This window comes from Chiloscyllium plagiosum, unplaced genomic scaffold (genome assembly GCF_037043375.1).
Source record: "Chiloscyllium plagiosum isolate Xiang-an unplaced genomic scaffold, Cpla_swu_hap1 HiC_scaffold_5, whole genome shotgun sequence".
Lineage (NCBI taxonomy): Eukaryota > Metazoa > Chordata > Chondrichthyes > Orectolobiformes > Hemiscylliidae > Chiloscyllium > Chiloscyllium plagiosum.
This window is the reverse complement of record NW_028270143.1, coordinates 113,810,727-113,826,216: the sequence shown is the minus strand read 5'-3', so window position 1 is coordinate 113,826,216 and position 15,490 is coordinate 113,810,727. Positions and strand designations below refer to the sequence as shown.

Here is a 15,490-nt window from a genome sequence, read left to right as displayed (position 1 = left end):
AAGAGCCTACCTTGGGGATCCCAGGACGGATGCACCCTCTGAAAGTAAAGATTATAAGATGATACATTCCTCCTGCTCTAACCTTGCCACTCGCCATGCCATATACATCTCAACTTTTATCCAGCTAGCTCTTATGCCTTGACCTCTCATACTACTTATGTCACCCTGTACCCCTACACCCATCTCCCATGGACCATCACACAACCTATTCAATTCTTTTCCCACCTACACATCCTCCAGGTTCCCTCAGACTTCCACTGTGACTTTCCCATCTCCCATGACCTGTCCCATTTGTACCCAATCATTTCCATGAGCCTTTCTAGTGCTCTTTGACTACTCAATTCCAACTCATAAACAGCACCAACCACCCTTTGCCTCTCATTCACAATGCCACCTAATGCTAATCTGATATCCAGCAAGGGCATAAATCAGGAGGCATCCTCATATAAAAATAAATTACCTGTTGATATCACTACTAATAGAAAAAATAACTTTTATTAATGCAAAAATAGCAGACAATAGGAATTCTTCAACTAATGCCTATTGAAAACAAACATTTCATCAAATGCTGAATTTCTCATGTAAACAAACATTCCCATTCAATAGCTGGAGTAGAGTGGTGCTGGAAAAGCACAGCAGTTCAGGCAGCATCCGAGGAGCAGGAAAATCGACGTTTCGGGCAAAAGCCCTTCACCGGTTTTTACCTATTCCCATTCAATAAGCGATTGGAACAATTGCCAATAGGCACCCCACTGTGATAATGACATTTTGGAAAATCAATCATGCAGCTCATATCCATACAAGGGTCTACAGAGGTTCAAGAAGATAGCTTGTTACCACCTTCTCAAGGGCCACAAGGGTTGGGAAATAAACACTGACCAGCCAGCAATGCCCACATCCCACAAGTGAGCAAATAATTTTTATAAAGTCTCTGAAATAATTAACATTTTAGATGTTCTTAGGATGGTCCTTGACAACTTTTACCAGACCAAAATAATATGCACTCAGTAATCTGATTTGCTACCCGTAGATCTGCATATTCATGCGGTCAACCCAGACTGATCTTTATTTTTCCCATTGTCTCATCTGGTCTGCCTCAGTAAACACTGATACATAGCAGAGGTACTTGGGAGTGGGATCTGATTTTTTTTTGTTCTCTGTGGGAGGTTGGTGCCAATATCTTTTGTTTATAATGAGGACTGAACGTGTACATTTTTCATGCACAAGTGTGTTTTTTCACAAAGAGTGTCCTATCTCTCCCCAAGGTGTCTTGAGATCAGGTATGAAGTTGTTCCTGACCCCTCCAAAAGGGAAGAGATATAAAACATTTATCTGGCCCTCACCCCTCAGAACACCTTGGCTTCAAATGAATCCCTTGGTCCATTCATGCCAACCAACACAACTCCCCATATCCTCACCAACTCTTATACAAACTTACTGCCTGCTTCCACACTTTCTCCATTAGCTACCATGTCAATGCTTTCCATTTCCACAGGTCCAGAGATGTTTAAGTTAGGTGGATTAGCTATGCTGAAATTCTCCATAGTGTCCAGCGATGTGCAGGCGAGCTGGATTGGCAGTGCTGAAATTGTCCATAGCGCCAGGCGATGTGTAGGTTAGGTGGGTAGGCCATGCTGAAATTCTCCACAGTGTCCAGCGATGTGAAGGTTAGGTGGTTTGGCCATGCTGAAATTCTCCATCGTGTCCAGCGATGTGAAGGTTAGGTGGGTTGGCCATGCTGAAATTCTCCACAGTGTCCAGCGATGTGAAGGTTAGGTGGGTTCGCCATGCTGGAATTCTCCATCGTGTCCAGCGATGTGAAGGTTAGGTGGGTTGGCCATGCTGAAATTCTCCACAGTGTCCAGCGATGTGAAGGTTAGGTGGGTTGGTCATGCTGGAATTCTCCATCGTGTCCAGCGATGTGAAGGTTAGGTGGGTTGGCCATGCTGAAATTCTCCACAGTGTCCAGCGATGTGTAGGTTAGGTGGGTTGACCATGCTGAACTTCTCCATCGTGTCCAGTGATGTGTAGGTTAGGTGGGTTGGCCATGCTGAACTTCTCCATCGTGTCCAGCGATGTGTAGGTTAGGTGGGTAGGCCATGCTGGAATTCTCCATAGTGTCCAGCGATGTGAAGGTTAGGTGGGTTGGCCATGCTGAAATTCTCCACAGTGTCCAGCGATGTGAAGGTTAGGTGGGTTGGCCATGCTGAAATTCTCCACAGTGTCCAGCGATGTGAAGGTTAGGTGGGTTGGTCATGCTGGAATTCTCCATCGTGTCCAGCGATGTGAAGGTTAGGTGGTTTGGCCATGCTGAAATTCTCCACAGTGTCCAGCGATGTGTAGGTTAGGTGGGTTGGCCATGCTGAACTTCTCCATCATGTCCAGCGATGTTTAGGTTAGGTGGGCTGGCCATGCTGAAATTCTCCATCATGTCCAGCGATGTGTAGGTTAGGTGGGCTGGCCATGCTGAAATTCTCCATCATGTCCAGCGATGTGAAGGTTAGGTGGGTTGGCCATGCTGAAATTCTCCACAGTGTCCAGCGATGTGAAGGTTAGGTGGATTGGCCATGCTGAATTTCTCCATCGTGTCCAGCGATGTGTAGGTTAGGTGGGTTGGCCATGCTGAAATTCTCCATCGTGTCCAGCGATGTGAAGGTTAGGTGGGTTGGCCATGCTGAAATTCTCCATCGTGTCCTGCGATGTGTAGGTTAGGTGGGTAGGCCATGCTGGAATTCTCCACAGTGTCCAGCGATGTGTAGGTTAGGTGGGTTGGCCATGCTGAAATTCTCCACAGTGTCCAGTGATGTGAAGGTTAGGTGGATTGGCCATGCTGAAATTCTCCATAGAGTCCAGCGATGTGAAGGTTAGGTGGGTTGGCCATGCTGAAATTCTCCACAGTGTCCAGCGATGTGAAGGTTAGGTGGGTTGGCCATGCTGAAATTCTCCACAGTGTTCAGTGATGTGAAGGTTAGGTGGATTGGCCATGCTGAAATTCTCCACAGTGTCCAGCGATGTGTAGGTTAGGTGGGTTGGCCATGCTGTAATTCTCCACAGTGTCCAGCGATGTGAAGGTTAGGTGGGTTGGCCATGCTGAAATTCTCCATCGTGTCCAGCGATGTGTAGGTTAGGTGGATTGGCCATGCTGAAATTGTCCATAGTGACCAGCGATGTATAGGTTAGGTGGATTAGCCATGCCGAAATTGTCCATAGTGTCCAGTAGTGTGCAGGTTAGGTGGATTGGCCATGTTGAAATTGCCTATCGTGTCCAGCAATATGTAAGTTAGGTGGATTGGCTGTGCTGAAAATGTGGTAAAAACAATGACTGCAGATGCTGAAAACCGGATTCTGGATTAGTGGTGCTGGAAGAGTACCACTGATGAAGGGCTTTTGCCCGAAACGTCGATTTCGAAGCTCCTTGGATGCTGCCTGAACTGCTGTGCTCTTCCAGCACCACTAATCCCGTGCTGAAATTGTCCATAGTGACCAGCGATGTGTAGGTTAAGTGGATTAGCCATACTGAAATTGTCCATAGTGTCCAGCAATGTGCAGGTTAGGTAGATTGGTCATGCTGAAATTCTCCATAGTGTCCAGCGATATATAAGTTGGGTGGATTGGCCACGCTTAAATGCCTATAGTGTCCAGCGATATGTAAGTTAGGTGGATTAGCCATGCTGAAATTGCCCATAGTGACCAGCGATGTGTAGGTCAGGTGGATAGCAATGGAAAATGCAGGTTTACAGGGATAGTGTAGGCATGAATCTGGTTGGGATGCTTGCCCGAGAGTTGGTGTGGACTTTTGGGCTGAATGGCCAGTTTCCAGTCTGTAAGGATTCTGTATACAAAAAAGTACCCATGCACATGGAGGAAAATCTATAGTTTTGTTGCGTAAATCTCTATCTTGCAGAGTATACCTTTTTCTTAATATTCACAAATGCATGTTTGACACTTGTTGACTGGCCTTGACAGGCTGGACAGATGCAAGTGGTCTATGTACATTTTATGCACAATGTTCTCACTAGTTATCAGTCCCAAAGGGCACTAGTACTTTTGCAATCCAGCCCACCAAGGATTCCTGTCCCTCGCCCCAACAGATACCTGATGCCTACTTCCTGAAGGACCCATGATCCCCATTCCCCAGGTGTCCTGGATTTCATCTTCACCCTAACTGACGATACTGCAATTTCCAAGTGAATTCTAAGTACTTCCTTTATCACAGATTCAGACATTTTCCCAGCAGCTGAGATTTGACTTGGAGATGCTTATGTCTCCTTTTTTGAAGTAACGCTGTTATATCTGCTAATTCCAGCTACTGGGAAAACCGGAACCAGCACGTCCACCTCCTCGGCAGCCTCCTCTGTGAGAAATGCAGGATGTTGGCCATCATGGGTTCTGGCAATTTGCCAGCTTTTAGTCTGTTGAATTTCTCTGGTTTTGTTTCTCTGTTGATTGTAATGACCTGGGTTTCTTCAGACCTGTTAGCTCCTTGGTAACCCTCAATTTCTGGTTTTTGTTTGCAGCGTCCACTGTGAAGACTGACACAGATTATCTGCCCAAATGTCTCCAGCGTTTCCTATTCCCCCTAACAATTGTCTCTAGTTCAGAGGAATTAGTGTTAACTGTAGCTACCCTTTTTTTTATATGCAGTCATTAACCCTCTTCACAGTCTTTTTTTATATATATTACTGGCTCATTCTATTTCCTTTCCCGAACATTTTGAGAGCCTTTTGGTGGTTCCAAAGCACTTCTAATCCTCAAGCTCAATACCATTCTTTGTAACATAAAACGCCTTTTTCAATTTAAACTACACTTATAATCTACAAGAGAGTGTAAAGCCCAGTAAATTATAATAACTTAGTGGTCAGAGCATTGAGTATAGGAGTTGGGAGGTCATGTTGTGTCTGTACAGGACATTGGTTTGGCCACTTTTGGAATATTGCATGCAATCCTGGTCTCCCTCCTATTGGAAGGATGCTATGAAACCTAAAAGGGTTCAGAAATGATTTACAAGGATATTGCCAAGGTTGGAGGACTTGAGCTATAGGGAGAGGCTGAATAGGCTGGAGCTGTTTTCCCTGGAGTGTCAGAGGCTGAGGGGTGACCTTATAGAGGTTTATAAAATCATGAGGGGCATGGATAGGATAAATAGACAAAGTATTTTCCCTGGGGTGGGGGAGTCCAGAACTAGAGGGCATAGGTTTAGGGTGAGAGGGGCAAGATATAAAAGAGACCTAAGGGGCAACTTTTTCACGCAGAGGGTGGTACGTGTATGGAATGAGCTGCCAGAGGAAGTGGTGGAGGCTGGTACAATTGCAACATTTAAAAGGCACCTGTATGGATATATGAATAGGAAGGGGTTTTGAGGGCAATGGCCTGGGGACCCAGGTTCAAAACCTGCCATGGCAGATGGTGGAATTTGAATTCAGCCAAGGATCTGGAATTAAGAGTCTAATGATGACCATGAATCCATTGCCAATTATTGGGGAACAACACATCAGGTTCATGAGTAGAAGATGCCATCCTTATCTGGTATGGTCTACACGTGACTCCAGACCTACAGCAATGTAGTTGATTATGTGCTGTAAATGGCAATTAGGGATGGACCTCGTAGCAATGCCCTCATATTAGGGATGGACCTCGTAGCAATGCCCTCATCACATGAGTGAATAAAAACAAATGTAACTTAAATGTGTGTTAATGAATGAATCTCAATGTGGGTTTCTTTGGGGGGAAATCACAATTAACTATATTGCTTGAGATTTCTAAAGTGCTAACAGCGGACAATGGGTTTCCAAAAGGTGTGTGACAGTGTCACAGAACAAAGTGGTGAGCAAGATTCTCCTGGAATAATAAAGACAGAAGCAACACCACTCACTGCCCCACACGCTCCCCTACCGTCACGCTGACTCTCCTGCATATTTGCCCACCGTCTAATGACTGATTACTGGGACACACAGAAATATATGAATTAGGAGTAGAATGAGGCCATTCAGCCCCTTGTGTCTCTTCTGCCAGTCAATAAGATCATGGTTGACTACTTGTAGCTAGAATGCCACATATTAACCTGCACCTGATAAGCTTTTATTCCCTAGTAAGCATGGGCTGAGCTTCCAGTTCCTTGTTATTTTAAGTCACTACCTTGTAGTATATTCGCATTTCTTTCCATGGTTTACTGTAGCGTTTCAGTGAAGCTCAGTGCCAGCTTGGGGAATAGCACCTCATCTTCAAGTTAGGCACTTTATAGCCTTCTGGATTCGAAGCTGAGTTCAATTAATTTAATCCACGATTCCTCCCTATCATTTTGATTGTTTTTATTTTGCTGTGTGCTGGCCTTGTATGGTTTGGTTTTGGATGAGGCTGTTCATTATTCTGGCCAAGTGCTTTGCAACCATTGTCGCTCCCTCATGCTCTGTGACCTTGTCGTTGCTCAATCACTTCTGCCTACCTCTCTATTTCTAACCTTCCCTTGTATACTTCCTCACCACCGGCCCTCACACCCTATCCCCCTGCGAGTTTCAACAACATAGAACAATACCTTTCTGTTGGCCTCATTGTTATCTCAAAACGTTAACTTCCCTCTCCATAGATGCTGCCAGACCTGCTGAGTATTTCCAGCATGACCTGTTATTATTACAAATTTCCAGCATCTGCAGGATTTTGTTTTATTTAAGTATTTACATGGTCTTGACTCCGGGCAGAACTCAAATCTAGTTCTTCACTCTTTCCTTCACATTAGTGCCCTCTTGTTTGCTGTGTATCACTGGGCCCATCTGATCCTGATACTCTCCCCCTTTTATGTGGATAGCAGATACTGTAGGCAGAAGATCGAAGACCAGAACTCTTCCAAGTGGATGAGCTCATGGCCCAATTCAGTCATAAACATGGAATCAAGGCCACAATCAGCTCAGTCAAGACCTTATTGAATGTTGGCAGAGGCTTCAAAGGTCAAATGGTCTGCTCCTATCTGTAGGTGACAATGGGAACTGTAGATGCTGGAGAAATCAGAGGTGATAAAGTGTGACACTGGAAAAGGCACAGCAGGTCAGGCACCATCCGAGGAGCTAGAGAGTCGATGTTTCAGGCAGGACCCTTCGTCTGAACTCCTGAAGAAGTATTCTGCACAGTTCCTGATGAAGGGCTTTTGCCCAAAACGCCGATTTTCCTGCTCCTCGGATGCTGCCTGAACTGCTGTGCTCTTCCAGCACCACTCTAATCTAGATCCTGCCTAAAACATCAACTCTCTTGCTTCTCGGCTGCTGTCTGACCTGCTGCGCCTTTTCCAGTGTCACACTTTATCACCTCTGCTCCTATTTCTTCTGGTCTTAATTGGATAAATATTATTATTTACTGTGGGATGCTGTAACTGTGAATGATGAAGGTCTTTAAGACCAAGGAAGAGTTTAATGAGACCCGGAGATGATGGGCTCAGTCTTTCAGGCCCTAAAAGGCTTGAGCTGCTAGCATCATCCTCTTGCCCTTCCACTGATGCAGCATTTCTGGAACAGTCTTATGGGAAGCAGCCAGGGATTGACTAAACTCCAGTATCACCATCCAATTATTGACCGTGTGTGGGCTGAGGGAGCAGGAGGGCCAACCAGGCACCGATGTGTGAGGGAGGTCAGCCATCCTGCTGACTGGTTCAGAAGGGCGAGGGAACGCAGGAAATGGAGATGAGAGTGAAAACGCCATAAGGTGTTTCTTTATTCTGACCATTATTCCCGGTGGCAGTCATCCCCTGCTGCAGGGGCTGACCTGTGCCTGGGGAAAGGTGGCTAGCTGTCCATTTGTTACGGCTAACAGTCTGATTGTCTGTAAATGTCAAGGGGCTGCTTCATCCTCCCCTGTGGCCTTGCCTCCTGTGAGCTGCACAAGGAGGTCCCAGTCACCTCTGTCTGGATAGGAGAAAGTGAGGTCTGCAGATGCTGGAGATCAGAGTCGAGAGTGTAGTGCTGGTAAAACACAGCAGGTCAGGCAGCATCTGAGGAGGAGGAGAATCGAAGTTCCCGTGCAAAAGCCCTTCATCAGGAATGTTTCTGATGAAGAGCTTATGCCCAATGTCGATTCTGACCTGCTGTGCTTTTCCAGCACGACACTCTCGACCTCTGTCTGGGTGCTAAGTTTCTGAGAGAGTCCATGTTCATTGCCTGTTAAGCCACCATTATTTTCTCAAACATAGCAAACCCTGGAGAAACTTGGCAGGTCAGGCGGCTTCTGTGACAGAGATAATAAAAGGAAAAAAAAGCCCATTATTGGATCCCTGTAGTCCAGGCTCCTTTCACCACACTGTAACCTCGACCAGCAGGAGGTATCAGACTTTCGCACCTATTAAATCCTTCACAAGTTCCACACGCTATCCCTGGTAAATTGAAGCAGACATTAACATGACTGATTCCTCTAACTTGCTCATTTATTTTAATGCAAGATTCTTGATACATTCTTCCCTTTTGATTTGGTCTATTGCATTTCCGTTGTTAAATTGATTCCTATCCATAGATTTAACTTTTGTGTTCTTGCCTCTCCCTCAGTAAAAATTAGCTTTCTTGATATTCCAACATCCATTGATTTTTTTCTTTTTCATCCCAACAATGTAATGACCATTTCCCAGTACCTCACCAAGTCATGTAACATGTACATTATCATGGTCTCTCCCTTCATCACGGACATTCATATCTCCCAGATACCTCTGAATATCCAACCATCCCCTATCCCATCATGACAACCCCATAGCTATCCAATCAGCCCCCAAAGGAGAGTTGACTCCTTCCCCGACCCAATCTAACTGCGCCCCACCCCCCGAATTGACAATCATCTGACTCATCTACCTCCAATCCAACCTGACTATTCCTGCCACTTCCCCTCACTCCCAAAATGACTACCATCCGCACCAACTACCCCTGGCCGAATCTGACTGCCCACCCATCTACCTGCAGTCTCACCCAGCTACCTTTCTCACCCACCAAGCCAGCTCAACTACTCACCACTCTAGCCACCTTACCCACTCACCAACCCACTGATGTACTCATCTATTCCCTAACATTGAAAGACTAGACCCTACCATACCTGTATTCCTGATGAAGGGCTTTTGCCCAAAAACGTCGATTTTACTGCTCCTCGGATGCTGCCTGAAATGCTGTGCTTTTCCAGCACCACTCTAATCTAATCATACAGCATTTAGTTTCTTTTTATTCATTTATGGGATGTGGGCATTTTTGGCTGACCCAGATTTATTACCCATCCCGAATTTGCCCAGATGACAGTTAAGAGTCAAGCACGCTGCTGTGGGTCTGGAGTCATATATAGACCAGACCAAATAAGGACAGAAGATTTCCCTCCCTAAAGGATATTAGTGAGCCAGATGGATTGCCATAAAAAGGAAACGTGTCCCCATCCCACTCCATAAGAGTCTCCTGTGGGAAGCCCACACATTTATTTGACAGCCGGGTCTGGAAGATCCCAGAAAATCTTCGGGAGAATATTCGAGTGTGGTGGCAATTGCAGCAGCATGGATGTTTCTGGGCTACCCAAGTCAGTCTTTACTTCCTTCTTGCACTGGTTATCAGGTCACGTCTCTCTCTCTCTCTCTCTCTCTCTCTCTCCTGCTCCAATTATCCTGTCTGCAAGGGTGCTGTTACCAGCCCAGTGATGCCCATTCCCACTACTAAACTTCCCCTTGTCCTGGAGTTTGTCGCAGTGTCCTAGAAACCCAAACAATCGCTTTGCGCAGCACTTTTTAAGTTGCAACATGCTGCAGTGTCTGCTTCCCCCGAGTTCATGCAACACATAACCCCAGCAATATTCATTAACTAATTAATCTAAAGCCTCAATCGACAATCTGTCTGCAAATTCGCCATTTCACCCTTTTATCAAAACTGCAGTCACTTTTCCGATCAGATATTTTATTGGAAAATTGCTTGATTCTGTGTTTACCATTGTGAACTTAAACAACACTTAAGTGGGACAATCCATATTAACTCAATTTTTTTATCGTGGCATGGAAAAAAGAAAAGATTTAATTTTCTTTACTCATAGGATGTGTAGTTCTGGTCACCACAGTATGGGAATTTTGTGATTGCATTGCAGAGGATGCAGAGGAAATTCACCTGGATTTGATAAGATTCCCGACACTGTGAAAACAGGCCATTTGGTCCAGCAAGTACAACTGCAACATTTAAAAGGCATCTGGATGGGTATATGAATAGGAAGGGTTTGGAGGGATATGGGCTGGGTGTGGCTAGATTAGGTTGGGAAATCTGTTCGGCATGGACAAGTTGGACCGAAGGGTCTGTTTCCGTATTGTACATCTCTATGACTCTAAGTGCACACCGACCCTCCGAAGAGTAACCCACCCAGACTCATTTCCCTCTGACTAATGCACTTAACACTATGGGCAATTTAGCATGGCCAGTCCACCTGACCTGCACATCTTTGGATTGTGGGAGGAAACCGGAGCACCCGGAGGAAACCCACACAGACATCGGGAGAATGTGTAGACTCAACATAGACAGTCGCCCAAGGCTGGAATCAAACCCAGGTCCCTGGCATTGTGAGGCTACAGTTCTAACCACTGAGCCACCGTGCCACCGAATGTTGTATGGGCTGTAGCTATTCAACTAGATAGGCTGGAATTGCTTTCCTTAAAGCCGGGAAGGCTGAGAGGGGAATTAATTGGGGCATACAGAACTATGAGGAACATAGACAGCATAGTCAGGGAGAAACATTTTCCTTTAGTAGAGGGATCAATAGCCACAGTTTTAAAGTGGGGCATGAGGTTTAGAGGGTACTTGAGGAAACATTCGTCAACCAGAGATTTGTGGGTATCTGGAAGTCACTGCCTTAAAGAGTGATAGAGGCAGGAGCCATCAAGATATTTAAGAACTATTTAACTGAGCACTTGAAACCCCATAGCACATAAGACTGCAGTCTAGATTAGGGTGGTGCTGGAAAAGCACAGCAGGCCAGGCAGCATCCGAGTAGCAAGAAAATCAACATTTCGGACTTCGATTTTCCTGCTCCTCGGATGCTGCCTGACCTGCTGTACATTTCCAGCACCACTCTAATCTAGACTCTGATCTCCAGCATCTGCAGTCCTCACTTTTGCCTACATGAGACTACAGGCCAAGTGCACAAGCATGGATTAGAATAGATTAATGTTGGTCTCTGGTGCAGGCACAATGGGCTGAAGGGCTTTTTCTGTGCTGTAAAAACTCTTCAGTTTTCATCACCACCTCAAAATGTCTGATAGAGATTTGTGGCCGATTAATTACTTTTTGACATGTCAGTGTTTGTAATGTATTGACCTTGAAGTTGCTTTTGTTCGACCTGACTCTAACCTGAACAACATTGGAACCAAAGAATATTATAGTTGCTAGAAACCTGAGCTATGAACAAAATGTTGGAGTGTCCACTATGTCAGGCCACATCTGTGGAGAGAGCAACATTTCAGGTTGATGATCTTTCATCAGAATTGGGAAAAGCTGGAGATGTATTAATTTTGGAACAAGTCATGGGTGAGATAAGGACAAAGGAAGATATGATGTAGGATGGGAGGCAGGAGAGTTTCAATTTCAGTTGAGTCTCTCTATTGCCTGTAGCATTTCCAAACGCTGGAGTTGGGAAGGTGTGCTGCTGGGTTTTGTGGTCCTCCACCTTCAAACCCACTGGCAGAGGAACACTGGTTCACTATGAGCTGAAGTTCTGTGGCCCACTCTGGGCACTCACACTGCACTGCAAACAATGGCATTCGAGACAGTGTTGAAAAGATATCAGAATGGAGAAGCCGGGGCTGTTCTCAGAATTTTGGAGGCGATTTGACCCTTCAAAAATGGATTTGCCAAAACCCACTCATTAAAACAGAAGGTGAGTGAAAGGTGTGCTACTGACTGGAAGGAAAAATAAGAGAAAACTGCAAACATGTATAAGAAAAGGAAACTAAACTGGGGGACAGGGTTTACAGCTTGAAATTGTTGAACTCAGTGTGGAATTCGGAAGGCTGGCATGTGCTTCATTCAGAGATCAGTTGCAGTTTCTCACACTTACCTTGAGGTGGTTGGCACTGCAGCCTCACAGCGCCAGGGACCCAGGTTTGATTCCAGCCTCGGGCGACTGTCTGTGTGGAGTTTGCACATTCTCCCTGTGTCTGCATGGGTTTCCTCCCAAAATTCAAAGATGTGCAGGTCAGGTGGATTGGCCATATTAAATTGCCCATAGCTTTAAATGCATTTGTCAGAGGGTCTGGGCAGGTTACTCTTTGGAGGGTCGGTGTGGACTTGTTGGGCCGAAGAGCCTGTTTCCACTCTGTAGGGAAACTAATCTAAAAAGCAGGGCAGCAGGCCAAGGACAGTGATGTGAATGTGAGAGCACTGTAAATAATTAAAATGGCAAGACATCAGAGGCTCAGGGTCTTCCTTGTGGATTCAATGGAGTGCTCTGCAAAGTGATCATGCAGTCCGTGTTTGGTCTCTCGAGTGTAGATTGTGAACATCATTCTTTTCAATCCTTCTGTCATTCAATCTGTGCTGTCTTGCATCCTATCACAGATGTTCCTTTATCCCTGTCCCATTCATGACTTGTTCAAATCCTGTCAGTGCTGTTGGAAGGCCATTAATTTGAATTGTGAATTTTACTTCTCTCTCCACTGATGCTGCCTGATCTTCAGCATTTTCTGTTTTTAATTATGAACGACATTGGACTTTGTTTGTTCTTCCACGTTGCACAAGATTGCAATTTGGAACAAACCTGATGAAGTTTTGAGATAAATTTAAACTGAATGTAAACAGTATTAATAAGGGTTCATTTGTACTCTTCCCAAAAGATTAAGGATTATATTACAATTTGAGTGTTTTCTCTGATTCCTGTGTCGGTTATACAGTCACTATGATTTTAAAAACATCTCGGTGTACAATATTTGTTTTAGCATTACAGTTAGGGCCTACAGAGTATCTCTGATTCCTATTCCTTGAGTATTAAACAAATTCTAGTTTGTAATTTGGACGCATGAATAAAATATTTTCTTACTTAACAATAATGCATTCATAAGTCCTTGATGAAATTTTCACTGGCATCTATATTAATATTAGGAAATATGAGTGAGTACTTTCCCTTTTTGCATTTCAATTATTTATAACAGCAGTGAGGCCACATTAGCAACATTATAAAATTCTAAATTTAAAAACTATCTAAATTTAGCTCCTTAATGGTTTCAGTTTCGACTGAGTTTTGAGCTATGCATCTTTTCCCTATTTTAGTGCATTTATTTGGAACACCATAATGATGACATGATGCAATTAAGTAATACAAATGTATGTAAGTGACAAGGGCACAACTGTGTCTTTTCAGGGTAATTTAAACAGCTAGCAATATTTATGACCTTGTGTATTTTATTGATGTTGCAAGTGATTAATATATACTGACTTGAAAGATAAACTTGTGACTTCCTTCATTGGCTCAGAAGGCTTAGCTGCAATGTATTAATGTCTTAGTTCAATTTCCAGTTTGCCTTTGGTTACAAAAGCAAAATGTTGCAACATACAGTAAATTGTAAATAAAAATTGAAAATGCATTACATGCTTAGCAGGTCAGGCAGCATCTGTGGAGAGAGACGAGAGAGAGAAGTAATATGAACGCTTCGGGCCTTTCACTGTTTGAAATGCTAGGATGGGAACAGTCCAGTACTTTTTAATCAACCTGTGCAGAGATGCTGTAACACGCTCCTGGAGCATTTGGAGTTGAACCTGGGCCTCCTGGCTTTAGTTACTCAAAGTGACCTCAGTTACAGAGATACAAAGTTCCATCAGGATTTCCATTCAGGGGCATTGCCCAAGTGTCAGTCACGGCAGACTATGTAGCACCTTTGCCGCATAGTCAGTAAGTTGTGGGTATAAGTCCCATTCTAAGGACTAAAGCATGAAACCCAGGCTGACCTTCCATAATAGCAATGCCAGCTTTCAGATGATATGCCAAGGCTTCATCTTGTCTGTCACTTGGAGGTTAAAGGTTGTTTGATAACCTTTAAAAGAGAGTGGTGGGGGTGGTTTTCTTTCCTGTCATGATCAATACTTGCTCCATGTCCAACATCATTAAAATAGATAATCAAGATGATATCATGCTGCTGTTACTGGAAACTTATTGTTTTTCTTTGCAAATTTGCTGCATTTGTTTTCTACGTGACCACAATGGCACTGTGTCAATGATTCTTTATCGTCAAGAAACCTTGAGATGTGAGATTTTTAAAATTTGCCCGAGGGCTGTGGGCATGGCAAGTTAGGTCAGCATTTATTATTCATCCCTAATTGCCCTGGAACTGGAACAACCAAATTGCTGATGACCTGGAGTCACATGTATGCCAGACTATGTAAAAATAGCAGATTTCCTGACCTAAAGGACATTAGTGAACCAGATGGGTTTTAATGACAAGAGGCAGTGGTTACATTATCACCATTCGGCTTCCTTTTAATTCCTGATTTTTATTGAATTCGAACTTCTCCATCCATCATGGTGAGATTCAAACCTATGTTGACAGATCATTGCAGCCTGAGGTTCTGTATTACTAAATCCTGTGATATTATCACTCTCCTACAGCCTTTCCTTGTGAAAGGTGCTGTATAAAAGCACACCTTTCGTTCTTTCTTCATCCAATAATTCCTGCTGACAATGTATGCTCTTGTGCATTTAAGTTCGGACTGGTCTCTTATGCCTTGTCAATCAAATAGCAAGCTAACACTCACTGTCATAGAGTCAGGGGTGTACATCAGAGCAGGGTATAGGCTGATGAATGGCAGCCATGATCATTTCATCTCAGCGAGGAGTTGATCCCTGCATACCTAGAGGGACAAAAACATTTACAAAGAGACAAACTGGCCAAGAAAAGTCCTGATTACCTAGCGTGTGTTTGGCACCACAACACTTACACCCATCTTCCTTTTCTTTGCGTTGATAGTCAGTTTGAAATAGTTTGAACCTAATATGAATTGGGCAGGATTGGTGTCAAAGTACAGATCTGCGGTTTCAGGTGCTTTCTGACACAAATCCACCCCACATCCCCTTGCATGAGCTGAAAGTGGCACACATTCCTGTCCAGCTGACCTTCAAAACAGGAGGTTGCATCAACAAGTTTTTTTAAGGGAACCATACATTTGAGCCACTTAAATAAATTAGATCCTTACTGCACATGATGGTTTTCAATGAGGTAAATTGCAATTATGCAGTGGTTTAAAATGGCTGATGGTAAATCGCATCTCCTTAAACACTTCTTCTAATTTCCATTTCTGTTCACTTCAAGAAAACTATTAGAAGTTTGGAGGTGTGCAAAACTTGCTGTCGATTCACCAGAACAAATAGCATCAGTATCTGCAAAATTTCCAACTGAGACCTTAGCCCCATTCCAAATTTCATTTTCTGACTGTGTGAATTCCCTCTGGGCACATGGACCACATATATGTATCAATCTGAACGCATCAGAATTTCCTCTCTCGGTATGCTGAATTCCAAATGCCCT

General features: G+C 44.2%; 1 protein-coding gene across 3 annotated transcripts in view; it reads left to right on the top strand.

Annotated features, from left to right (window-relative positions):
* The window catches only part of dpp6a (dipeptidyl-peptidase 6a), a 1,528,415-nt gene that overhangs the window by 588,185 nt on the left and 924,740 nt on the right, over window positions 1–15,490 (top strand). The gene's annotated exons all lie outside the window — the stretch shown is intronic.